Here is a 26,788-nt window from a genome sequence, read left to right as displayed (position 1 = left end):
GTGTTAGCCTTGTAGAGCACCTTCCCAGAAGGAAGAACAGGGGCTTCTATTCTGGCACAAGAATCATTCTCAGAAGGGCTCGGTTTGGGTTCAACCAAGGAATTGGGCTGGCCAGAAGTGCGAAGAGAGGCAGGAACATCCTAAATGGCTTCTGTGGCTTGTGTGATGAAAATATCATCTTCTGGGCTTAAAATGGATAGAAACACTCTGAAGGGCAAGCCGTGAAGAGAGCAGGGGATGTGCTGATTTCATTTTTTTTTTAAAGACACTTTTTAAAGAGTAGTTTTAGGTTTATAGCAAAGTTAAGAGGAAGATGCAGAGATGTCTCATTTACCCCTGCCCCCACAACATGCATAACCTCCTTCATTGTCAACATCCACAGTGGCACATTTGTTACAACTGATGAACCTACTTTGACACATAATCACCCAAAGTCCATAGTTTGCATTACAGTTCACTCCTGGTGTTGTACATTCTATGGGTTTGGACAAATGTGTAATGACATGAATCCACCATCATAGTATTGTAGCGGGGACATTTTACCTCTGCTCCTTAGGGTTTTTTAGCTGGTCCCAAGAATTAAATTGACATAAGACAGATCAACAGGAGAAAAACATACAAATTTAATTCAAGTTTTATATGACACAGGAGCCCTCCTCATAAGGAAATGAAGACCCAAAGAAGTGACAAAACAGAAGTGCTTCTACATTAGGTTGAACAAAGACAGGCAATTGTGAAAAAGTAACTAAATTATGTTGGCGGGGGGCACAGCAAAAGTAAGATATGAATTATTTTTACAAGGCCTGTTTGTATAGAATTCTTCCAGCCATGACTTTCCACCACAGAATGTTTCTTTTCTTTTGGTACAGAGAGGACGTCTTTCACATGGTAGTTTTTATCTCCTGTTTTCAGGAAGAAATTAGGGAGATTAGAGTCTCCTTCTTGCATACTGTTTTATAAGTGTGTTTTTCTCAAAATAATCCTTATACCACAGTGAAATATTTTGGGGTGCATATTCTGCCACCTTTCAGTATCATACGCATAGTTTCATTGCCATAAAAATACTCTGCTCCATCTATGTAAATCTGCCTCCCTCTGACCCTCTGGAAACCACTTATCTTTTTATTGTATCCATAGTTTTGCCTTTTTAAAATAACGTCTTATAGTTGGAATCATACAGTATGTAGCCTTTTCATATTGTCTTCTTTCATTTAGTAATATGTATTTAAGGACCCTCCCTGTCTTTTCGTGGTTTTGTAGCTCATTCTTTTTTAGCACTAAATAATATTGTATTGTCTGGATGTACCACAGTTTATCCACTTACCTACTGAAGGACATCTTGGTTGTTTCAAGTTTTGGCAATTATGAATAAAGCTACTATAAACACCTGTGTACAGGTTTTTGTTTGGACATCAGTTTTCAGCTTATTTAGGTAAATACCAAGGAGTGTGATTGCTGGATCATATATTAAGAGTATGTTTAGTTTTATAAGAAACTGTCAAACTGTCTTCCAAAGTGGCTGTACCGTTTTGCATTCCAGCAGTGAATGAGAGTTCCTGTTGCTCCACATCCTCACCAGCACTTGGTGATGTCAGTGTTCCATATTTTGGGCGTTCTAATAGACGTGTTGTAGTATCTCATTTTAATTTACATTCCCCTGATGACATCTAATGTGAAGCATCTTTTCATATGCTTATTTGCCATCTGCATATCTTGTTTGGTGAGATATCTGTTAAAGTCTTTGGGCCATATTTTAATCAAGTTGTTTCTTTTCTTATTGTTGAGTTTTAAGAGTCCTTTTTCTAGATTTATTTTTTGTATGTGGATATCCAATTGTTCTAGCACCATTTGTTGAAAAGACTATCTGTGCTCTATTGTATTGCCTTTTCTCCTTTGCCAAAAGTCAGATGATTGTATTTATGTGGATCTATTTTTGAGGTCTCTATTCTGTTCCATTGATCTATTTGTCCACTTTCACCAGTACCACACTGTCTTATTACTGTAGCTTTATAGTAAGACTTGAAGTCAAGTAATGTCAGTCCTCCAGCTCTGTTCTTCTCCTTCAATGTTGGCTGGCTATTCTGGGTCTTTTGCCTCTCCATATAAACTTTATAATAAGTTTGTCAATATCCACTAAATAACATGCTGGAAATTTAATTGGGATTGCTTTGAATCTATAGATCAAGTTAGGAAGAACTGACATCTTGACAATATTGAGTCTTCCTATCCATAAACATGGAATATCTCTTTATTTATTTAGTTCTTTGATTTTGTTCATCAAAGTTTTATAGTTTTCCTCATAAAGATCTCATATATATTTGTTATATTTATGTTAGATCTCATTCATATTTGTTAGAAATACCTAAGTATTTCACTTTGGAGGATGCCAATGTAAATGGTATTGTGTTTTTAATTTCAAATTTTGTTTGTTCATTGGTGGTATATAAAAAAGTAATTAACTTTGTATCCTGCAACCTTGCTATAATCCCTTATTAGTACAGGAGTTTTTTTATTCTTTTGGCTTTCCTACCTAGGTGATCATGTCACCTGCAAACAAAGTTTTATTTCATCCTTCCCAATCTGTCTACCTTTTGTTTCTTTTTCTTATTGCGTCATTCCAGTATGATGTTGCAAATGAGTAGAGACACCCTTGCCTTATTCCTGTTCTTAGTGGGAAGCTGTGAGTTTATCATCTTAAGTATGATGCTAGCTGTAGGTTTTTTGTAGATATTCTTTGTCAAGTTAGGAACATTCCCCTCTATTCCCAGTTTAGTGAGAGTTTTTAATCATGAGTAGGTGTTGAATTTTGTAAATGCTTTTTTGATCTTTTGATATAATCGTGTGATATTTCTTTTTTAGCCTGTTGATGCGATTAATTACATTAATTGATTTTGAATGTTAAACCATACCTGGCATAAATCCCATGTGGTTATGGAGTATAATTTTAAAAATATATTGTTGGATTCAATTTGCTAATTTTTTATTGAAGATTTTGCATCTATGTTTATGAAAGATATTAGTTCATAGTTTTTTTGTTATGTCTTTGGGTTTGGTACTAGGATAATGCTGGCCACATAGAATGAGTTAGGAAGTCTGCTTTCTTCTGTACTCTGAATGAGATCATTGAGAATTGGTATAACTTCTTCCTTAAATGTTTGGTAGAATTCACCAGCGAACCTATCTGGGCCTGGTGTTTTCTATTTTGTAAGGGTATTAATTATTGTTTCAATTTCTTTAATATATAAAGGCCTATTCAGATTATTTATTTTGATAACATTTCCAGAGATACTTTTCTGAGTATAATCACCAGATTATCGTCAAGTCTGCAGTTTTATGTAGTAAAAATGGGCAAGCATCTGACATGTGGGGAAGGATAGGGGGTCTTTTATGTATATGGACAGATTTTCACCATGAATTCTAATCTTGAGACTTTTCTATGGCAAAATCTGGACCAAACCCTATAATAAAAGCCATTTTAAAGATGTCTAGTTTCTGCAGATGTTCTATTTTCTGAGGGTGATCATGTGATGTCATTCAAGCCTTCCATGTACATTGTGCAAGCTGTGTAATGCAAAACCTGGGGGGCATTTACATAGTGGTTTTTGTGCCAATAGAAAATATGTTCACTCTATAATGAGTATGTGTTACCTTTAGAAATGGGGGAAAATTTTTAAAGGACTTTACTTAAAATATTTTAAATTGGTCTTGAAATCAAATGACATAGGTTTCAATCTGCCACCCACTAGCTGTGTATCCTTGAGCAAGTAACTCAGTTACCTCCTTGATACACTGGCTTACAAAACCCTCCCTAAGCTGTCCCATGTTTGCCCAGTTCATCATGTGCTCCTTACTCTTCTTAGCTTTCTGGAATTCTGGTATCCTTTTCAATTCCTCTAACATGCCATGCTGCAGTGGTTTTAATCACACCTTTTTCTCTGCTCAGCACTTCTCCCAACTCCTCATCTGGCTCATTCCTCTTTCTTCTTGACTCAAAGGTCATATCCTTAGGGAGCCCTTCTGTAAAACTCAAGACTGAGTTAGATCCTCCTGGACAAGCACCAGTAGCTATCTTTCTGTATCACTCATTATTTATTAAATGTTTAAATTCTTCAATAACTGTATCATGAGGCCAAGGTCTGTGTCTTTCTTGTTCACTGCTATCTCCCCCAGCCTAGCACATTGCCTGCCACACAGAAAGCACCCATTGAAGATTTTCAAAGGAAAAAATGAACAAATGAACTGAGGTGGAAAATCTCCAAGTTTTTTTTCCATTTTCAGGAGTCAGTGGCATTAATTCAGTAAAGAACAAAGATGTGCTGATTGTGTTTGTATGTGCTCATTTGCTTTCAAGTGATAGAACACCCACTCAAACTGGCTTAGGAAAAAAGAGGAATTATTGGTATGATACTGAGGTGGCTCAGAGAATCTAAAGAGGAATTGTAGGAACTACAGAGGCCCTGAGGAGTTCAGAGACTGTAACTGGGGACTCCTGCTGGTAGGAATCTGACTTCAAGCCCCTAATTCTTTTAGAAGGTTCCACTGTTACTCAATCCGAAGTGGACAGACTTCATGGGTCATACATCTTTGTTTTATCCATTATTCTTTTCCTCTGATGAGGGTAACTCCCTATTGCCTCTCAGTTCCCATTTTTGTTTTGACTCTCTTTACTGTCAACTGAGGATTTCACGGTGAAGTTTCTTACGAAAAATTGCTTGGAGAAAAAGCCAGTATCAAGTCTTGATGTTCTGGAAATTTTTTTTTAGTCCTTCCCAGCCATGACACAAAGTGGATCCAGACTGTCTGGGCTCTCACTTCTCTTTAGTTAAGTTGCTGAGCTCAGAGGATATTGACTTTACATTATGGAAAACTCAATAACTGAACATCTCATTTTGGATGTAGAAAAATTTAGGCCCTAAAAGCTTTAATGATGAGCTTGATTCATAGACTGCTTTGGTGATGAGCTTGATTCATAGACTGCTTTGGTGATAGTAGTAAGGGGCTGGATTTTATCCCTGAGTCTCTACCCAGTGCCCTTTGAATGACCACACTGCCTCTTAAGAGAGAACTTGCATTTGGTTCTTTGGTTGATAACTACTTAGAAAACCGATGTTGTCATTTTCCACAGATAAGAGTATGGAAAAGCAACATAGCCTCAAGGCAGGTTTAACAGGACAGGTTCCCAGGATAGCTGTGTAAATTAACCATCCCACTCCATTCTGAGAACAAATCTTTTCCGCAATGCTAGATTTGAATTGTAGATGATAGAAAAAGAGCGGTGCAGTTCTTTGATTTCTTTTCTTGCTTGTGTTTAGCACGTTCTCTGATATAAGCCACATGGGCTAGTTCTTGAAAATTGTCCATGCAATTTAAGTCCTTTTGTAAATAGAAATTCTAGAATCAGAGGACTTGACAGAAACTACCAAAAGCCAACTAGGCAACCTTTTACCTCTGGGAGGCCTGTTGTGAAGACCCTGCAGTAGGTTTTTTGGTAATGGGTTCACTCCCAGCTGGAAGGAACATCTCCCTCCCCTGAGGCCCCACAGCACTTTGCTGTACTTCTCTTGGGATACTTAAACTCTCTCCCATTTTCTTCCCTATTACCGTTTTAAGTGCTTATCTTTGCTTCTTCCATAAAGTCTTGCTCAGAACACGCACTCAGCACGCATTTGTTGCCTGTATTAATTTCCTGTTGCTGTTATAACAAATTATCACAAACTTGGTGGCTTTAAACAATGCAAATTTACTGTATTACAGTACTAGAGGTCAGAGCTCCAAAATGGTCTCACTGGGCTAAGGTGTAGGCAGGCTTTGTTCAATTCTGTAGCCTCTAGGAGAGGATCAACTTCCTTTCCTTTTCCAGCTTCTAGAGGCTGCCTACATCTTTGGCTCATGGCCCCTTCCTCCATCTTCATAGCCAACTGCAGTGGTCCAAGACCCTCTTATGCTGCCCTATTTCTACCTTCTTCTTCTACTTTGAAGAACTCTTGTGATTACATTTGGGTCACTGTATAATTCAGGATAATCTCTCTATTTTAAGGTCAGCTGATTGGCAACTTTAATTCCTCTTTGACATGTGAGATAACATACTCACAGGTTCCAGGGATTAGGACATGGACACATGGGGGGCAGGTACAGGGGAGCATGAATCTGCTTATCACATTGCCCAAACACAACTGAAATTAGTAATCTGACTATTGGAACAATATTGATGGCTGCTTCCTTTATTCAAGTGACTTTCTGATAATTCATAATAAACATTTTTTTTCTGAAATTGATTTTTTAAAATATTCCCAGGAGCAGATAGTTATGCTTTAAATGTCCTAATTAATTATTTTTCTGCATTAGGATTTTTATATATTTGATTTTATTAAAGCAAGATTCACCTCTATTACAGTGTTAGAACATTGATTTATATAAATCTGTGTAAGGGTTATGATAGAAAAGCTTTTGCATTAAAAAAAGAACTAGGCATTAGCAGCTCTTGGAGTATGTGGTGTGTGCTTTTTTAGGGAAAGCTTTTTTAGAAGAGATGCTAATATCAGCAAAGTAATAAACTAATGTCCTATTTCCTCTCTCTTGTAAAAAAATGAATTTAATAGGCTAAATATTATCCTAGGCTGTGGTTTATACTGTCATCAGATGCTACTAAATGGAAATTTGGGCTATGAAAATATAAATATAAATTCATAATTCTCCTGATGTTAAGAACTGTTATAATTTACTGACTAAGGAATTGAGTGGAAGCAGAAAAATCACATTTCTAGCAGATCCATTTTTTAGAAAGCATAACTTAGGGTAAACTGGACCTTAAATAGCACATTTCTTAATTATTCTCCTTAATTATAGAGAGTAGCTCTTTCAGTCTAACTGTACCAGATACACTGCTAAATTTGAACATTACTCCTTATAACCACCGTGCAAGGTAGTTACAAATATTGCCAACTTACAGACAATACAATCAAGGCACAAAGGGGTTAAGTAAATTGTCCTAAAGTCACAGAGATAAAAAGTCATATTTGGGGAGTCCACATTTAATTCAGAGTGTGCCTGACTTCAAAGTTTATACTCTCTCTATTATAACACAGCAAGAGTCCTTGGTGCCAACATTTTGCACAGAAACTCAACGAAATGTGTGACTTTAGGCTGGAGATCAATTTTAGAATTGCTTCTCTGTTCTTGTTTATAGGCGTTGCACTGTCAACACAGGCACCACATGGAAAGAATCTACATTTATCACTCTGCTCAGCCCTACTTCCTCATTCTTTGGAACAGAGAGAGATAGAATTTGTGATGATTCATAAAAGTCAGATTTATAAATGTACAGTAGTGTCAGCCTGACAGCAAAGAGAGATTCATGGTCTTGAAACAATCTTTAAAAAAAAGAGAGCAGGCCAAGTGCGGTGGTTCACACCTGCAATCCCAGCACTTTGGGAGGCTGAGGCAGGCAGATCACTTGAGATCAGGAGTTCAAGACCAGTCTGGCCAACATGGTGAAACCCCGTCTCTACTAAAAATACAAAAATTAGCTGGGTGTGGTGGCGCATGCCTGTTATCCCAGCTACAGGAGGCTGAGGCAGGAGAATCACTGCAACCCGGGGGATGAAGTTTGCAGTGAACTGAGATCATGCCACTGCACTCCAGCCTGCACAACAGAGTGAGACTCTGTCTCAAATAAATAAATAGAAATTAAAAAAGAGCAAAAACACAGATTCTATTATAATATTTGTGCTAATTGTACTGGATGCTGTTGATGGAAAAATAATATTTTGTAACTTTCCTTTTATATGGGAGATTAAATATAAAGAGGTGATTTGTGGACCATTTTCTTAGAAAACAAAATCCTTAGTTTCCTATGAGAAACTCTTTCTCTCTGAGAAAAGAATTATTTACCTCATTCAAACTGCAAAAAGGCAGGCAGGCAGGGTGAAAGAAGAGGCCATTTTTACTCCTGTAGTGATTTTGATGTCTCTTTTCTTCTTTTTCTTAGACATCAATCCATATGACTCTTCGATGTCCAGGAAGACTTTAAAGAGTCTTTGCATGAACATTACCAAATATTAAAGTTTACTAATTTAATACTCAGAGAAATAAAGAGCTGTTTTCCAGTATTTCTTCTGCAATGCTTTTAGAACGCACTTCTATTTTCTTCTTTAGGGACTCCTGGAAATTTTATAACATTCCACAGCTTATTAAACATGTGATATTTCACTTGCACAAGATGTTTTTGATGGTGGACATGCTAACAGTTGGGAATAGGTTTGGCATGTAATAGTGGTATCTTAAATAAAATGGAAATCTCCCTCTTTCTTTCTGTCTCTCCCTCTCTCTCTCTGTCTCTCTCCCTCTCTCTCTTTCATGTAAAAGTCCATAGAAAAGCAATGTAGCCTTGAAATGGCAGCTTTTCTCCAAGAAGTCTTCAGGAACCTAAGCTTCTTCCAGCTTACAGCCCCGCCATCCATCTTTAGGGTGTACAGCCCACTTCCTTATGGTCTACAGTGGTAGTCACCATACTCATGGTCCCAAGCAGTAGAATGGTAAAAGGAATTAACATAAAAAGGGGGCAAAAGTCTTAGACAAGTTTGTTTGCCTATTTGTTTTTAAGGAAAATTCTGGAAGCTACCACATGACATATCTATTTACATCCCATTGGCCTGTTCTTAATCATAAAGCCACAGAGCTAGAAGGGGAGTTAGGAAATGTCTTTATTCTTTGCAGCTATTAACAAGCTAAAGATTCTATATCTATGGAAGAAAGAGAAAATGGATATTAGAGGACAATTAGCAACTGCTGCCACAGATGTAATAGCTGCTCCTTGAGATCTCTGAAGGGCAGCCATGTGAACATAGCATCAAAGAGAAAAACTTAAAACTTATAGTAAAGTTTTAGGGAGGAGACATTTGGTTCATCATAAGGAACCTTCTAACAGTTAGAGTAGTTCCACAATTGTAAGACCTGACATTTTGTAATGTAGAGCTCACTGTTACTGGAAAGTATTCAAGCAGCAGGTGCTTACTACTCCTTAGTGACAGTGTAGAGGGGATTTCTTCACTGAAAGGTAGATAGGACTGGGTTACCACTAAGGTATCTTCTAGAGCCTGTGAAATCTGTTATTTCTTAACAGCTGTAAGATCTGTAATTATGTTCCCTTTTTATTACAGATATTGGTAATTTGAGACTTCTTTCTCTTTTTGTCTTGATCACTCTTCTAAGGAGTTATTACTTTTATTAATTTGTTCAAAGTAGCAACTTCTATCTTCTCATTTTTCTCTATTATACCTTGTTTTCCATTCCGTAGTTTCTTCTCATTTTATTATTTCCTTCCTTCTACTTTCTTTAGTTTTATGATGCTCTTCTTTTCCCAACTATGAGATAGAAATTTAAATCATGGATTATCAGCCATTTTAAAAATTAAATGCTTTTATTAATTCAGGGTCAAAGAAAATAGAATTGTGAAAGTGCTATGTAAATTATAAAGCACAATACAAGGGTGCTATTTTTACCAGTATTTCAGTAACTTCGCTGTAACCCTTTATGACTGCAGGTGATGGTGATTTGGAAGATTTTTGTGTCTGCTTCTAACAGTTTGTATGTGCCTTTCAGATGTTGGTTTTGCTTTCTTGAGCACCTTGGCTTTATTCTACTTTGCTATGTCTATTGGGTTGTAAAACCAGATAACCCTATTAGTAAGGTGTTGAATTAGTATCAAAATTCTTTGGCTTTTTGATCCTGGGCAAATGATTTAATTTCTCTGGCCTATGTTTCTGCACCTTTTCTGGTTCTCTGTTTATACCTGTGGATTCAAATTACCATATGGTGTTATTTTCTTACTCTAATACAGCTTTGCTCTTCCCCCTTTCCCTTGTGCTGTTGTTGTTGAATATTTTACAACAATATTTTACAATTCTGTACGTTACAACTCCAATATACAATTATATATATAGTTTTATATAATTGCTTTTTTAATGAGCCAAGAGAAGAAAGAAGAAGAAATATGCATTTATGACATCTTTTATAATTACACAATTACCTTTTCTGATACTCTTTTTATCTGAGGTCACTTGCTTTAAGCATGAAGAACTTCCATTAGTATTTCTTGTGAAGTAGATCTACTATCAATGTATTTGGTCTGTTTTCGTTTATCTAGTAATATCTTTATTTTTGCCTTCATTTTTGAAAGATAATTTTGCTGGATATAGCCTTCTTGGTTGACAGCTGTCTTCTTTCAGCACTTTAAATATGTAATCCCACTGGCTTCTGGCCTCCATTGTTTCTCCTAATTCAGTTGTTAATCTTATTAAGATTTCCTTACATGTAATGAGCCATTTTTCTCTTGCTGCTTTCAATTTTTTTTTTGTCTTTGTCTTTCAGCATTTTAACTATGATATGTCTGGGTGTGGATCTATTTGTGTTTATCCTGTTTGGAGTTCATTAGCTTCTTTAATGTGTACATTAATGCTTTTATTTAAATTGGGAATTGTGTGCATAGGTGCATGTGTTTTATACACATATTGATGTCCAATAATTCTTTGAGGCTGTCTCTGTTCATTTTCTTCATTCTTTTTCTTTCTGCTCTTCAGATTGCATGTTCTCTACCAAACTATTTTCAGCCTCACTCATTCTTTTTTCCACCCATTTAAATCTACTATCATTTCTCTGTAGTGAAATTTTCATTTCAGTTATTCTACTTTTAAACTCTGGCATTTCCAGTTGGTTTTTTAATATAATTTCTTTCTCTTTATTGATATTCTCTATTTGATGAGGCATTGTCATTGTAGCCTCTTTTACTTCATAAAGTATGGTTTTCTTTAGTTCTTTTAACATATTTGTAATAGCTGCTTTGAAATCTTTCTAAAATACGACATCTAAATCATCTCACAGAGAGTTTCTTTCTCTGCTTTTTTTCCTGTGTATGAGTTACATTTTCCTTTTTCTTTGCATGTCTCATGACTTTTCATTAAAAGCTGGACCTTTAAGGTAATATAGTATAGCAATTTGGGATTCTGATTCTTCTCTCTTCTCTGGAGTTTCTGTTGCTGTTTGCTTGGGGGTTTTTTGTTGTTGTTTTTAATGACTTGATTAAACTATTTTAGTGAGGTCTATTTTCCCTACACTGCAAAGCCTTCACTGTTTATTTTCAGAGGGCACAGCCTTGGGCATACTCACATCACCCTGCAATGACTGGTTTTGGTAGAGCTATATTTCGCCTTCTGTTTCCCAGTCTCTCTGTTATATGGTCTGCTTCATTTGATATCACACCCAGCTGTTAGGCTCCACTAATTTTTTGCTGATTTTTCTAGTATTTCTTAAAATGCTCTTGGGCATAAATTATTTAAGTCTGATCCAATTAAATTCATCCAGTGAAGTTCTGGCGGTTGATATTTGAGGCTTGTTCTCATCCCAGGAAGGATGTTTTTAGCTATCTCCTTTCCTAGTTCTCTTTGATAAACTCGCTGGTCTGCAGGTTAGCTTTTGCTCTTCTATAGTTATCCACCTCCTCTCAATTGTTTGCCATCAAAATCTCCATTGTTTTTGAGAGCACCCTTAAACTTGAACTTTTACACACTCTATTACAAATAAAGTTAGCTCCTTTGGGGAGAGCTTCAGAGCTCTCTGTTCTTATGGACGGCCTCTCCATCTGGGAAAAATTTCTGAATAACTGCTTTAGGCACGAGGCAGTGATAGTAGACTCTAGTCTTCTCAAATTGCCTTCCCTGGCATAGAACCTCTACTCTAAAAGCAAGCTGCATTGAGGGCAATACGAGCCCTGGTATTTTTGATCTGCTGTGCTTAGAGTAGAGTCTCTGCCTTATGAATGGAGGATAGATAGAACAAGGGAGTCTCCAACCTCTTGGGTGCACTCACTAACCTTAGATCTGGAGAAAGGCTGGTGTCCTGCCTTTCCAACGGAGATAATTATATTCCTTGACTGAGAGCTAATGGGAAAAGGAGGCCAAACTTATTGGCCACATCTTCTCAAGAGAGGAGCTTTTATCAAACTGAGCTGAGGGTTAAGGAGGAACTGGATCTTAATTCAAGTGCTCCAGATCCTCAGTGTTCTTTCAGAGTTTTAGTATATTTTCTTGAATAAATGTTTCTTCATTGTCTATATGCCCTTAGAATGATTATTATGGACTTTATATATATGATTTTAAAAAGTATTTTCACAAGTTATACTTAAGTCATTGGGGAACAGGTCCATGGAGCTTTTCAAAGTGCCACTTCAAAAGTAGAACCTCAGTTTTAACATAAACATATATGTGCCTTGTCATTAAGTAGTGCTGCATGTAAGTTTTGATATATTTTTGTCATTCAGTTCAAAATGTTTCTAGGTTGCAGTGTACAGGCATTTCTCAGAGATATTGCAGGTTTGATTCCAGGCCACTGCAATAAAGTGAAAGTGAACATTGCAATAAAGTGAGTCACACAAATGTTTTGGTTTCTCGGTACATATAAAAGTTATGTTTATACTATACAGTAATCTATTAAGTGTGAAATGGCATTATGTTTTTAAAAGCATTATATTTTATTATAATTATTTATAATTAATTAGATATTAATTTATTAATTATATTATATGATAATTATACTAATTATATTATATAATTATATTAATCTATTATATAATTAATTATATTATATAATTATATTAATCTATTATATAATTAATTATATTATATAATTATATTAATCTATTATATAATTAATTATATTATATAATTATATTAATCTATTATATAATTAATTATATTATATAATTATATTAATCTATTATATAATTAATTATATTATATAATTATATTAATCTATTATATAATTAATTATATTATATAATTATATTAATCTATTATGTAATTATATTAATTATATATTAAAATAATCTTAGTTATATATTATATAATTAATTATATCAATTATATATTACAGTTATAAATATTAATATTTATATAAATATAAATTAAATAGTAATATATTTAGAAATATGTATTTCTGTATATAGTAATATCTAATATATAATTGATATAATTATTATAATATATAATTGATATAATTATAGATAATATATAATTGATATAATTATAGATAATATATAATTGATATAATTATAGATCATAGTTATAAATAGTATATATTTAGAAATAATGCATTTTTATAGGTTATTGGAATATAAAATATTTTCTAAAATTGCTAATTTTTAGAAAATAATTTTTCTAAAAATGCTAATAATGCATTTTCACAAATTACTGTGATATAAAAAATTATTTCCTAAAAATTACTAATGATCATCTGAGCCTTCAGCAAGTTCTAATCTTTTTGCTGGTGGAGTGTCTTGCCCCAGTGTTGGTGGCTGCTGACTGATCAGGCTGGTGATTACTGAAGTTTGGGGTGGCTATGGCTATTTCTTAAAATAAGACAACAGTGAAGTTTACCACATCGGTTGGCTCTTCCTTTCATCATGGATTTCACTGTAGCATGCAGTGCTGTTTGATGGCATTTACCCATAGTAGAAAATTGGAATCAATCCTCTCAAACCTTACTGCTGCTTTGTCAACATACTTTATGTAATATTCTGAATCTTTTATTGTCATTCAACAACATTCACAGCATCTTCACCAGAAGTAGATTCCATCTCAAGAAACCACTTTCATCTGCAGTTACCTCCTCCACTGAAGTCTTCAACCCCTATAGGAAGTCATCCATGAAGGTTAGACTCAACTTCTCCCAAACTCCTGTTAATATTGATATTTTGGCCTCCTCCCATGAATCATGAATCTTCTTAATGTTATCTAGAATAATTACTCTTATCCAGAAGGTTTTCAATTTACTTTGCCCAGATCCATCAGAGGAATCACTATTTATATACTTTAAGAGCTATGGTCTTATGAAATGCGCTTCTTAAATAATAAGACTTGAAGGTTGAAATTACTTCTTGATCCATGGGCTGCAGAATGGATGTTGTGTTACCAGGCATGAAAACAACATTAATCTCCTTGTATATCTCCATCGGAGCTCTTGAGTGACCAGGTGCATTGTCAATTACCAGTAATATTTTGAAAGGGACCTTTTTTTCTGAGCAGTAGGTCTCAACAATGGGCTTAACATAGTTAGTAACCCATGCTGTAAACAGATGTACTGTGATCCAGGCTTTGTTATTCCATTTATGGAGCACAGGCAGAGTAGACTTAGCATAATTCTTAAGAGCCCTACAATTTTTTGGAATGGTAAATGAGCACTGACTTCAAGTTAAAGTTACCACTTGCATTAGCCCCTAACAAAAGAGTCAGCCTGTTTTTTAAAGCCTTGAAGCCAGCCATTGACTTCTCTCTAGCTATGAAAGTTCTAGATGGCATCTTCTTCCAATCAGAGGTGATTTCATCCACATTGAAAATCTGTTTTGAAGTGTAGTCACCTTCATCAATGATCTTAGCTAGATCTTCTGCATAACTTGCTGCAGCTTCTCCATCAGCACTTGCTGCTTCAGCTTGCTTTTTTTTTTTTTTTGAGCAGCAGCAAGATTTATTGCAAAGAGCGAAAGAACAAAGCTTCCACAGTGTGGAAGGGGACCCGAGCGGGTTGCCCTTATCTTGCACTTTTATGTTATGGAGATGGCTTCCTTCCTTAAACTTCATGAACCTTTGCTAGATTCAAAGTTTTATTCTGCATTTTCTTTACCTCTCTCAGCCTTTATAGAATTGAAGAGAGTTAGGGACTGGCTTAAGAACAGACTTTGGCTTAAGGAAATGTTGTGGCTAATTTGATCTTCTCTCCAGGCTACTAAAACTTTCTACATATGAACATAAAGCTGTTTTGCTTTTTTTTTTAATCATTCGTGTGTTCACTGTAGTAGCATTTTAAATTTCCTTCACGATCTTTCTCTTTGCAGTATAGTTGGCTGTTTGGCACAAGAGGCTTAGTTTTCAGCCTATCTTGGCTTTCAACACGCTTTTCTCACTAAGTCTAATCATTTCTAGCTTTTAAGTTAAAGTGAGAGACATGCAACTCTTCCTTTCACTTGAACTCTTAGAGGCCATTGTGGGATTATTAATTTAACGTTGTATCTCGGGGAATAGGGAAGCTCCAGGGGAGGGCGAGAGATGAGGGAAGGCCAATCAATGGAGCAGTCAGAACACACACATCTATCAATTAAGTCTTTCATCTTTTATGGGCATGGTTTGTGGTGCCCCAAAGCAATTACAAAAGTAACGTCAAAGATTACTGATTACTGATCACCATAACAGATGAAAAATGTTTAAAAACATTAAAAGAATTACCCAGATGTGACACAGAGACATGATTTGTGCTCATGCTGTTGGAGAAACAGCACGGCTAGCCTTGCTTGATGCAGGGTTGCCACAAACGTTCAGTTTGTAAAGATCACAGTATGTGTGAAGCACAGTAAAGCAAAGCACAACAAGAGGAAGTATGCTGGCCGGGCGCGGTGGTTCACGCCTGTAATCCCAGCACTTTGGGAGGCCGAGGCGGGCGGATCACGAGGTCAGGAGATGGAGACCATCCTGGCTAACAGGGTGAAACCCCGTCTCTACTAAAAATACAAAAAATTAGCTGGGCATGGTGGCGGGCACCTGTAGTCCCAGCTACTTGGGAGGCTGAGGCAGGAGAATGGCGTGAACCCGGGAGGTGGAGCTTGCAGTGAGCCGAGATAGTGCCACTGCACTCCAGCCTGGGCGACAGAGGGAGATTCCGTCTCAAAAAAAAAAAAAAAAAAAAAAAAAGGAAGCGTGCTTGTAAATCATACAGATGTGGCTTTAACCCATGGACGACTGAGAAATGCATTGCTTAATTTCCATTCAGGGATTTTCTATTTGTCTTTCTAATATTGATTCCTAGCTTTAATCCACTGTTTGCAAAGAGTATTCTCTGTGATTTCAGTCATTTATAATGTGTCAAGACCTTACTTGTGGCCCAGCATGTAGCCAATTTTGGTGAACACATTTGAAAAAAAAAATGTGTATTTTGCAATTTTTGAGGTCACCGTTTTTCAAATATTGACTAATATATTAATTAGGTCAAATTGGTTAATTTTGTAATTTAAATCTACATTTCTACTTTTTTCTGCTGGTTGTGTAAGTTACCAAGAAAGATGTTTTAAATTAAGACTATGATTGTGATTTTTAAAATTTATCTTGATGCTATTAAATGTGTACATATTTGGAAAGGTAAATTATGAAGTATTTATATCTTTAGTAGTATTTCTTGCTTATATTTCTATAAAGTACTATAGCTATACTCTTTCTTTCTGTTTCTTTTTCTTTCTTTTTCCTCCTTCCTTCCTCTTTCTTTCCCTTTCCCTTTTCCTTTTTCCTTTCCTTTCCTTTCTTTCCTTCATCCTTTCCCTTTCCTTCCTTCTTTTCTTTCCTTCCTCTTCTCCCCTCCTTTCCCCTCCCCTCTTCTCCCTTCCTCTCCCCTCCCCTTCTCTCCCCCCTCCCCTTTTAATCCCCCTCCCCTCCCCCCTCCTTTTTTCCTCCTCCCCTCTCCCCTCCCCTCCCCTCCCCACCTCTCCTCTCCTCCACAACCACAGCTCACTGCTGCCTCAACTTCCTGGGTTCAAGTGATCCTCTTGTCTCAGCCTCTAGTAGCTATAAAGTATTATGTATTGATAGTAATATTGCTACACCAGCTTTGTCTTGGTAGAGTTTGTGTGATATATATGTATCTATCTTTTTACTTTTAGCCTTTCTGTACTCTTGATTTCAAAGTGTGTCTCTTGCATACAGCAAAGAATTAGAATATATCTATTAATACAGTATGATGTTTATTTTCTTTTAATTGCAATATTTGGTCAGTTTATATATTATGGTAATTATTGATATGTTTAAGATTACATCTTTAATCTTACCATTTCTTTCTATTATTATTTATTGCTCTTTTTTCCTCCTTTCTTCTTTTGGGAATCGAGTAATTTTTAAAATTATTTTTTCTCCTCTATTAGCTTATTAGCAGTATGTTCTTTAGTTTTTTTGTTTGTTTGTTTGTTTTTAGTAGCTACTGCAAGGATTACATTGTACCTAATAAGGGACTATTTGTACTTATACAAGAATGCAAGAGTCCTAGGACACTTTAATTCTATTCCTCTCTTTTACTTTTGTGCTAATAGTCTATATTTGAAATCTACATTTATTTTATATCCCACACAACATTCTAATTTTATAAAATTAGTATTTCTTTAGGTTTATCTATATATTTACCCTTTCTATATGTCTGTGTTTCCATCTGGAATCATTTTTCTTGTGCCTAAATGACTCTTGAGAAATTTGGTGTGATTCTGTTGGAATTAATTCTCTCAGTTTTTTACTGAAAATATTTTATCTCACCTTCATTTTAAAAATTCTAATTAAACTTTTATCTTGAAATAAATGTAGATTCACATACAGTTGTAAGAATAATACAGAGAGAACCCATATGCCTTTTACCCATTTTCTTCCAAAGGTAACATCTTGCTAAACTGCAGTACAAAATTACAATCAGGATATTGATATTGATACAGTCAAGATACAGAAGGTGTCCAGTGCACAAGGGTCCTACTTGCTACCCTTTACAGCCAGCGTACTTTCCTGGCTTCCCTGCCTGCTCCTTAACCCCTTGCAACTACTCATCTATTTTTTATTTCGATAATTTTGTCATTTCAAGAATGTTACGGAAGTGGATTCATACAGTGTGGGAACTTTTGAGACTTGTTTTTCTGCTCTGTAAAATTCTCTGGATATACATGCTGGCTTTTGTATGCATAAGTCGTTCATTCAATTTTAGTACTAAGTAGTATTCCATTGTGTGGATATAGTACAGTTCATTTACTCATTCATCCACCCAAAGCCTCTGGGTGGTTCCCAGTTCTCGGCTGTCACAAAGCTAAGCTAGCTGCTATAAGCAAGCAGGTTCAGGTTTTTGTGTTAGCGTGTCTTCATTTCTCTGGAATGTCCAAGTGCAATTGCTGAGTTGCATGATAGTAACTTGTTTAATTTTTCAAAGCAAATGGCAAATTGTTTTTCATAGTATCTTTATTAGTTTACATTCCCACCAGCAATGAATGAATAAGTTTCTCTGCATCCTTGCTGGCATTTGGTAGTGGCACTATTTTTTATTTTAGCTATTCTGATCTCATTATGGTTTTAACTTGAATTTCCCTAATGGTTAATGATGTTGAACATTTTTTTTTATACTTGTTTGTTATCTGTGTATATTCTTTGATAAAATGTCTCTTCATGTCTTTTGTCTATTCTCTAGTTGGATTGTGTGTTTTACTGTTGAGTTTTGAGAGTTCTTTATATGTCCTAGATATGAGTCCTTTGTCAAATATTTGATTTGCAAATATTTCCCCACCAGCCTGTAGCTTGTCTTTTCATCTTCTTAACAGGTCCTTGTCTATATTATCAATTACTTATTTTGTAGATTGTGATTTTGGTGTTGTTCCAGTACCATATGTTGAAAAAAATATTCTTCTTCCATTGAATTGCCTTTGCAGATTTGTCAAAAATCCATTGGTCATATTTATGTGGTGAGCTATTGGGTTCTCCATTCTGTTCCATTGATGTACGTGTCTGTCCCTATGCCAGTATCCCACAGTCTTGATAATCGTAGCTATATAGTATGTTCTGAAATCAGCTAGACTGATGGCTTCCATTTTATTCCTTTTTTTCAAAGTTATTTCAGCTATTTATTTCCTTTCTTTTTCAAAATAAATTTTAGAATAATTTTGTATATATCTGTAACAAATCTTGCTGAGATTTTGATTAGAATTGTGTTAATTCTGTAAATCAGTTAGAGGTTAGTTGATATCTTTGCTATGTTGAATCTTTCAATCTATAAACATGGCATCTGTCTCCATTTATGTGAACCTTCTTTGATTTCTTTCATTGGCATTTTGTAGTTTTCAGAATACAAGTCCTGTACCTGTTTTGTTAGATTTATACTTATTTCATTTGGGTTTGAGCAGTTGTAAATGGCACTGTATTTTAAAATTCAGTCTCTACATGTTCATTACTAGTGTAGAGAAATACAATTGATTTTCAGGTTTATCTTGTATCCTGTGATCTTTTCAAACTCATCTATTAGTTACAGGAAGTTTTGTTTGTTTTGCAGATTCCTTGGGGTTTCCTATATAGATAATCATTTCATCCACAAATGAAACAGTTTTATTTCTTCCTTTCCAAACTGTATGCCTTTAAGTTTTTTCCTTACCTTATTGAAATGGCTAGAACTTTTGGCATGCTGTTGAATCAGTGGTGAGAGTGTACATCCTTACCTGGTTCCTAATCTTAAGGAGAAAATATTTACTCTCACTATTAAGTATAAAATTAGCCGTATACTTTTGGTAGATACTTTTTATCAAGATAAGGACATTCCTCTCACTCATTTTTCTGTGAGATTTTATCATGAATTGTGTTGAATTTCTTCTAGGACTTTGAAGACATAAAAGATTTTTTTTTATAGTCCCATGGGTCTCAGAAGCTCTGTTTCTTATTTTATTTAATTTATTTTTTGCAGTCTGTAGTCTTCTTGGGAACAGAAGACACTCCTCTTTTTTTTTTCTTGAGATGGAGTCTCATTGTATCGCCAGGCTGGAGTGCAGTGGCGCGATCTCGGCTCACTGCTACCTCTGCCTCCCAGGTTCAAGCGATTCTCCTGCCTCAGCTTCCGGATTAGCTGGGACTACAGGTGCACGCCACCACACCCAGCTAATTTTTGTATTATTAGTAAAGACAGTGTTTCACCATGTTGGCCAGGATGGTCTCAATCTCTTGACCTCGTGATCTGCCTGCTTTGGCCACCCAAAGTGCTAGATTACAGGCATGAGCCACCACACTTGGCCTCCACATTCATTTTTAAAGAACATTTTCTCTGTATATATAATAAAAAATTTGCACTTTTTCCTTTTGTCATTTCAAAGTTTATTATTTCATTATCTTCTGGATTTGACAGTTTCTGTTGAAAAGTCTTTTGTTGCTCCTTTAAAGTTAATGTGGTGTTTTTATCTTGCTGTTTTTAAGATTTTTGGCATTGTCTTTAGTTTTTAGCAGGTTGATCGTGAGGTTTCTAGGTGTGATTTTCTTTGTAGTTATTTATCCTTTTGGCGGTATATAGAACTTTTTAAATTTGTTGTTTTGTGTTGCAAAACCCACACATTTGAGACAGGTCTCAGTTAATTTAGAAAGTTTATTTTGCCAAGGTTGAGGGCACATGCCCATGACACAGCCTCAGGAAGTCCTGATAACATGTGCCCAAGGACATCAGGGCACAGCCTAGTTTTATAAATTTTAGGGAGACATGAGACATCAATCAATATATGTAAGAAGTACATTGGTTCCATCCAGAAAGGCGGGGATAACTCAAAGTAGGGAGGGGCTTCCAGGTCACAGGTAGGAGAGAGACAAATGGTTGCATTCTTTTGGGTTTTTGATAAGCCTTTCCAAAGGAGGCAATCAGAAAATGCATCTATCTCAGTGAGCAGAGGGATGACTTTGAATAGAATGGGAGACAGGTTTGGCCTGAGCAGTTTCCAGCTTGAATTTTCCTTTCAGCTTCGTGATTTTGGGGGCCCAAGATATTTTCCTTTCACGGTGTCTTTTTGTAAGTTTTGAAAATTTCTTCGTTCTCTTCAAATATTGCTTATTCTTTATGCTCCTTTTCTCTCATCTTTCAAATTCACATTAGCCTTTCATCATATTCCAATGTCTCTTACATTTTTCTGTATTTTCTATTCTTCTTATCATGCTTCAGTCTAGATATTGTCTGCTGATCTGTCTCTTTCATTAGTTTTCTCTTTTTGTGTATGTTCTCTGCTCTTAAACCCATCTATTGTACTTTTACCTTCCATTGTATTTTTTAGTTACTTAATGTTAATATTTTCCTTTTTTAAAATTTCATTTTTGCGTGAAGATTCTCCAGTTTGCCATCTATTTTCTTGAACATACAAATTAGAGTTATTTTAAAGTCCCTGTCTGATGATTACAGAAAATGAATAACTTGAGTCTACCTATATTGCCTATTTTTTCCTCAGAGATTGTGGTCAGTTAGACCTATTTCCTGGCATGCTTAGTGATTTGGGATTGAATTGAAAATGGTGTATGAAAAATTTTAGAGGTTCTGAAAGATGTCATCTTCCTTTAAAGAGGGTTGATTTTTCTGGAAGGTAGTCAGAAAGGGGGAAAATTATCTTGATCCAATTAGAGAGTGTAATGATTCTAGGGTGGATCCTGGCTTTTGTGAGTCCTCATCTATTTCCTGTTTTTCATTTCTTCTAGGACTTAGCCTTTCAGTTTTGAGATATGAAAACTTAGGTTTACCAGGTTCCAACTCCTTGGAGAATCTGAACTATAATTTTGGTCTCCCTGTCACTACACGACTGCCAAACTCTGCCTTTCTGTTTTAGCCTCTTTGCTGCATTTTGTGCTTCACTTCTTGTCCTCTTGTCTTATGCCGTTTAGGAATTGGGAAATGCTTCCTGGGGAAAACGGTACAGATTGTTGGAATATCTTCTCTGTGATTCCATTTTTTTCTCTCTGTCTACAATCTTAGTCCCTCAAGTCTTGAATGCATTTAAATATTTGTACTCCAATTTTTCTCTCTTCAGCTTCTGAGAATGCTAAAAGCCCCACACCACTTAAGAATCATCCAATAATTTCAGAAGAAAAGCAGTGGGAAATGCAGAGTCTATACCTCAGTGCTTCACTGAATGTTTGTGTCTTCCCCAAATTCATATGTTGAAACCCTAACCCACAAAGTGATGGTGTTAGGAGGTGGGCCTTTTTGGGAGGTTGTTAGATCATAAGGGTAGTGCCCTCATAAATGGGATAAATTTCCTTATAAAAGAGGCCCTAAATAGCTGTCTTCGTCCTGTGTGCCTGTCCTACCATGTGAAGACTCAGCTTGAAGGTGCCATCTAGGAAGCAGGAAATGGGCTCTCACAAGAGACCACATCTGTAGGAGCCTTGATCTTGGACTTCCCAGCCTCCAGAACTATGAGACATACATTTCTGTTGTTTATAAGCTACCTAGTTAATGGTATTTTGTTATAGCAGTCCAAATGGAATAAGACACTCAATATATGTTCCTTTTATCTGAGACCCTGGCGCTTAAAATTTTTGCTGCCTCTGCCACTCTTTGATGTCTTCCAGCCATTAAAAATATATATCTATCTAGCTATTTTTGTTATTTCAGTGAGAGTATTGGTTTGAACACATGCTACTTCATCATAGTGGGAAACAGAACTCACCCAAGCCTGTGCATTCTAAATATTGCTTCAGCTAAGACTATAATAATTTAGGCATAGTTGTATTCAGGACATTTTCTCTAGTTTACTTTGCCCATTTTCCTTGATTCAAATTTTTCTGACTAGATTATTTTCTTGCCATAGAACTTTGTAGGCCAAAGATAGATTAAGATCTTTAGAGTTCCAAGATGAAGAAAAGATAAGTTGGCCTTCTCCTTTTCACAAAAAATTTAAAAATAAAAACAACCCTACAGTGTAAAACAAACATGAGAAATAATTCAATTTTTCTAAAAGCATATCAAATGTAAATTATTTCCAAAATTTTACAGAGCTAAGCTTCCTGAGTATAAATCCTGGCTCTGCTATGCAGTAGGTAGGCAAATTACTTCATCTCTCTCTTCAGTTTCTTCAGTTGTGAAATATGGAATAGTGCCTGCCTCATAGGATTATTATAGTAAAGATTTAATAAATGTATAGTACTTAGAAAAATGTTCCACATGTAGTAAGCACTCGATGTCAGTTAATGTAAAAATTTTCCAACATCAACAGCAAGAACCATTAAATACGTCCACATATAACTTACATGTACTCATAACAAATATTTATTTATTTATGTATGAGTAGGGTTAAGTTTGATTTACTTGGAGCCATCCAGTTTTAGAAAAGTTTATGATAACTCAACATTTTTGTTCTTTCTTTTTTCTTCTTTTCCTTTTTTTGAGGTTGGGGGTTGGAGAGAGGCTCTCTTCCCTATTAGTAGGAAGAAAAAGGAACCATTTCTTTCTACTCTTCAACATTTATTTCCCAATAGTTGAGTCATTCAACATGGATTGAGGATTCACTGTGTTCTGGGCTGTGTGCTAACTGTAGTGTTGTACAGATGAATAAGATTTCATCCTTTCCCTGAAGATCTTTGTAGGCTTATCAGAGTCAGACAGATAAAGAAGAAATGACATACACACTTGAGCCATCTACCCTGTGGCAAGGTGTCAGAATTTTATAATATATTAACTTTATTATCCTCCAAACAACCTTAAGATGTAGGCACTGCAGCTCAGAGGACTTAAGTAACTTGCTCAAGGTCCAGCCATAAAAAGATGAAATTTGAACCCAGTAGCTCTAAACAGTAGGTCCAGGCCTGCCCATTAACGTTAAGACAGAGGAGACAGCAACATCCCTATGTACAAACATCGACAAAAGACTGGTTAGAATTGCATGACCCAAACCACCTGTTAGTTCAGGTGTGTGAGCCCAGGTCAGACTGCTTGTTTAGTGGCATTTACCAGTTATTTCTGGCAAAGTGGTCAAACTAATAATAGGCAGCCTTGACGTTTTTACAAAGAGTGAAAAATAAGATGCAGAACTATTTTTGAATGGATATTTTTAAATTTGGTGAATCATTTTCACCTTAAAAAATGACTTGTCAATTAGAAAATAAAATGGCACATATTCTCTTCAGTGTAGTGGGCTGTGATTGGAGAAAGCTCTCATGTGTATTTCCTGTGATACTTTCAACTACATTTGGGCTAATTAACCAAATTGGTAGAAATCTGAGCTCCAAAGAGATCACCATCATGCCTTCAACCTCACAGAAGACTGGTAGCTTCCTTCACTCTAAGAGGAAATTCTAAACCTAGGTAGTTTGCAAAGGAAAATGAGTAGGTAGGCAAATTACTTAATCTCTCTCTTCAGTTTCTGGTTGAAGCATGTTGTAGAAAAAAAGGGCTACATGCACCCATTTTTCATTTTGAAGGTCAGTTCACTGCATTTTTTTTTTTTTTTTTCGAGACGGAGTCTCACTCTGTCACCCAGGCTGGAGTGCAGTGGCATGATCTCGGCTCACTGCAACCTCCACCTCCCAGGTTCAAGTGATCCTCCTGCCTCAGCCTCCTGAGTAGCTGGGACTACAGGCATGTGCCACCATGCCTGGCTAATTTTTTGTATTTTTAATAGAGATGGGGTTTCACCGTGTTAGCCAGGATGGTCTTGATCTCCTGACCTCGTGATCCACCGGCCTCAGCCTCCCAAAGTGCTGGTATTACAGGCGTGAGCCACCATGCCCAGCCAGTTCACTGAATATTTTAATAGTTCACTGAATATTTTAATACTGCCCAAGGCAGTATAAAGTATACTTAGTCTTAAAAATGCTAAATCAGTCAAAATAAAAGTGTTGGTTTTTTTGCTGATTTTCAAATTAATCCATTTAAAGTCCTGAATTTTAGGCATTTTTTTTTTTTTTTAGAACTGAGAACTTCTTATTTCAGAAGACATCACCTATTAGCAGAACGTGGCACTGCAGTTTTTCTCTCTTAAATGCTAAAGCTGCATAAAGAGGAGGAAGAGTTAATTAGGCAGCTATGGATTAGAGCCAGAGAGATGGTAAATTAAGCAGCTCAGAGAACATGGGTCCAGGGAAAGCTAGAATGGTATGTTTCTCTGCCTCTTCCGGTTCCCTCATTTGTATGATGTGCATTTCTGAACATAAAAGCAGAACAATAATTGGAACAAATTGTTAGTTAATGAATTGTGGCTGTTGGTGAAATCTGCCCCTAGTGAGGCTTTAGGTAGACATTGGATTCCATTATCCTTGTTCAAACAGGTAAATTCCCAGCTGTCATTAATCTGAAATTAAAGGAGGAAAGTTCTTTATAGTTTGATTTCAGTTTTGCAGTGCCACAGCTAATCGCATCAGGAAAATAACTTTTTAAATAAACATCTATCTTTTCTCCCAATTGGGGCTGGGACAGAAATAAAGGAAGATGAAAAGGAGGATGGAATAGGACGATTCTATGACCAAGTGATTTGAACATTAGTCTTATGATTAAAGAAGCAATTTCTGATTCTACTAAAGAAATTTCATTCTTTTACAGTGACACAAATGTAATCTGCCTGGCTGACTTAGGTTCCATTTATATTTTGTAGCACCCCAGAGCTACTCTTTTTTATTTTTTTATTTATTTTAAGAAACAGAATAGAAGTCGTTATAAGCCTAGCATATAAAGGTCCTTAGGGTTTTGAGGGCAGTCTCTTCTCCCCTGCCTTTTAACTCCTTGTCCTTTGTTTGGGCATACGTTTTCTGAATGTCTTTTTCAGAGTACCTTCTTGTGAGTTTCATTGATTTTGTTTAATCGGCTTCCCATTAATTAAGTAAGAGAATTAACTGGGAAATAGGCACGTGTGCAGAGTTAAAAGTAAGCTAGGGTGGTCCTAAAGGAAATAAAGCTGATGTTAGAAAACATGTGAGATAACCCTTTTATTCTATGGCTCTGGGCTTTCATTACACTTTGTGTTTGTGCAACACTGGCCCTGTTTACTCAATGTTGAGTCTCAGCAAAGGGGTGTGGATGAGAGGACTCAAGAGGGGAGCATTTGGCACCCGTATGGCCCCAAAGCACAGTTTTCAGCTTACTCACATGGTTATTTTAAAGTAACACTGTTTTGAAACTCCTTCGGTCCTCATTTTTACCTAGACATTTTACAGTACAGGAATCCTGAATTTATGTTATCTGATGTCTACATCCTACTTGGTGTCAGGATCATTAGACTGTCTTACCTGTCTCTGAGTCATAAGCCACTGTCATGAACCCAAGCCACTGTTTTTTATTTTTCTTTCCATCACAAGCATGGTCTCAGTATATCCATGTAGATTCTGATATAGTTTTTAAAATACATTTTCTTCCAACCCCTCCCCCTGAGCTTCTGTTTTTATATATTTGCTTGCAAATAAGTTTAATTGGCTAAGAAAACTACTCCAGAGTTTTTCAGTTTCTTTCCTTTTGTTATAGAGAAAGAGAGAGAGAGACATGCTTCATGCTGATGGTAGTGAAACAAATGAGAACTTCAGGGTGGCATATATTTTCCTGCAAGTAACTGTAGAGAAAAGACACCAAAGCCTTAAAGAGGAAAGTTGTAGGCATGCTGGAGTCACAACTTCGGGGGTTGAGGTTGTCAAGGAGCTGTCCGTGATGGTTCTATGGTGTGTGCGTACACACATACTCTCTCTCACACACACACACACCACAGTGACAGATGACCTATTGAAATAATTTCAGAGCCGGTCTGTGGTTGCTACGACAACCAATGATCTCTTGGCTTTCATCTGGCCATGTGACAGGGACTTTGACGTCAGCTAGAGGCAGAGTCTGTGGCTGAGTCCACACAGTCAAAGGCTTGTGAGAATCTGGTGGATGCTGGACCTTGCTGCTGCTGCTACTGCTGTTTCCAGGGGCTGCAGAGCATGGACTGTTAAATCTTGCACTTCTTCTGAGTGAGGTAATTAGTTTGCTTTATATACAATAGTTAGATGTTTTTATAGCTCATTGTGGTTTTCCCCTCTCTCTTACCTCCTACAAGTTTGTATTCATGAGCAATTATTGTTGTACCAAGGGGAAAATGTGAAGCAGCTTCTAGTTGTGAATTTCAGGCAGGTTCTCTGGAATTTGGTTAAATTTGGATTAATGTTCTGTGAAGTAGGTTAAAATATAATCGTCTTGCTTGCTCAACACTTGCTAACATAACATTATTTAGACATACGGATTTTGCAGCTTGAGCCAAATATTCTCT

The 26,788-nt window shown here is 36.1% G+C and overlaps 1 protein-coding gene across 19 annotated transcripts in view; it reads left to right on the top strand.

Moving 5' to 3' along the window:
• NCALD (neurocalcin delta) overlaps nt 1-26,788 on the top strand; it is a 445,958-nt gene that overhangs the window by 315,992 nt on the left and 103,178 nt on the right. The window contains exon 1 of one of the 19 annotated variants that reach the window (XM_063816506.1): nt 13,603-13,702. The exons of 13 other annotated variants lie outside the window; for them this stretch is intronic. The gene's annotated coding sequence lies outside the window, so the exon portion shown is untranslated. Of the gene's footprint in view, nt 1-13,602; nt 13,703-26,322; nt 26,498-26,788 lie in introns of those variants that run through there. 5 more of the 19 variants (XM_016959738.4, XR_010159299.1, XM_016959741.4 and 2 more) reach the window with 5 other exon arrangements.

Source organism: Pan troglodytes, chromosome 7, assembly GCF_028858775.2.
Source record: "Pan troglodytes isolate AG18354 chromosome 7, NHGRI_mPanTro3-v2.0_pri, whole genome shotgun sequence".
NCBI lineage: Eukaryota > Metazoa > Chordata > Mammalia > Primates > Hominidae > Pan > Pan troglodytes.
The sequence above is the reverse complement of the archived record's forward strand: the minus strand, read 5'-3'. Positions and strand labels throughout refer to the sequence as shown.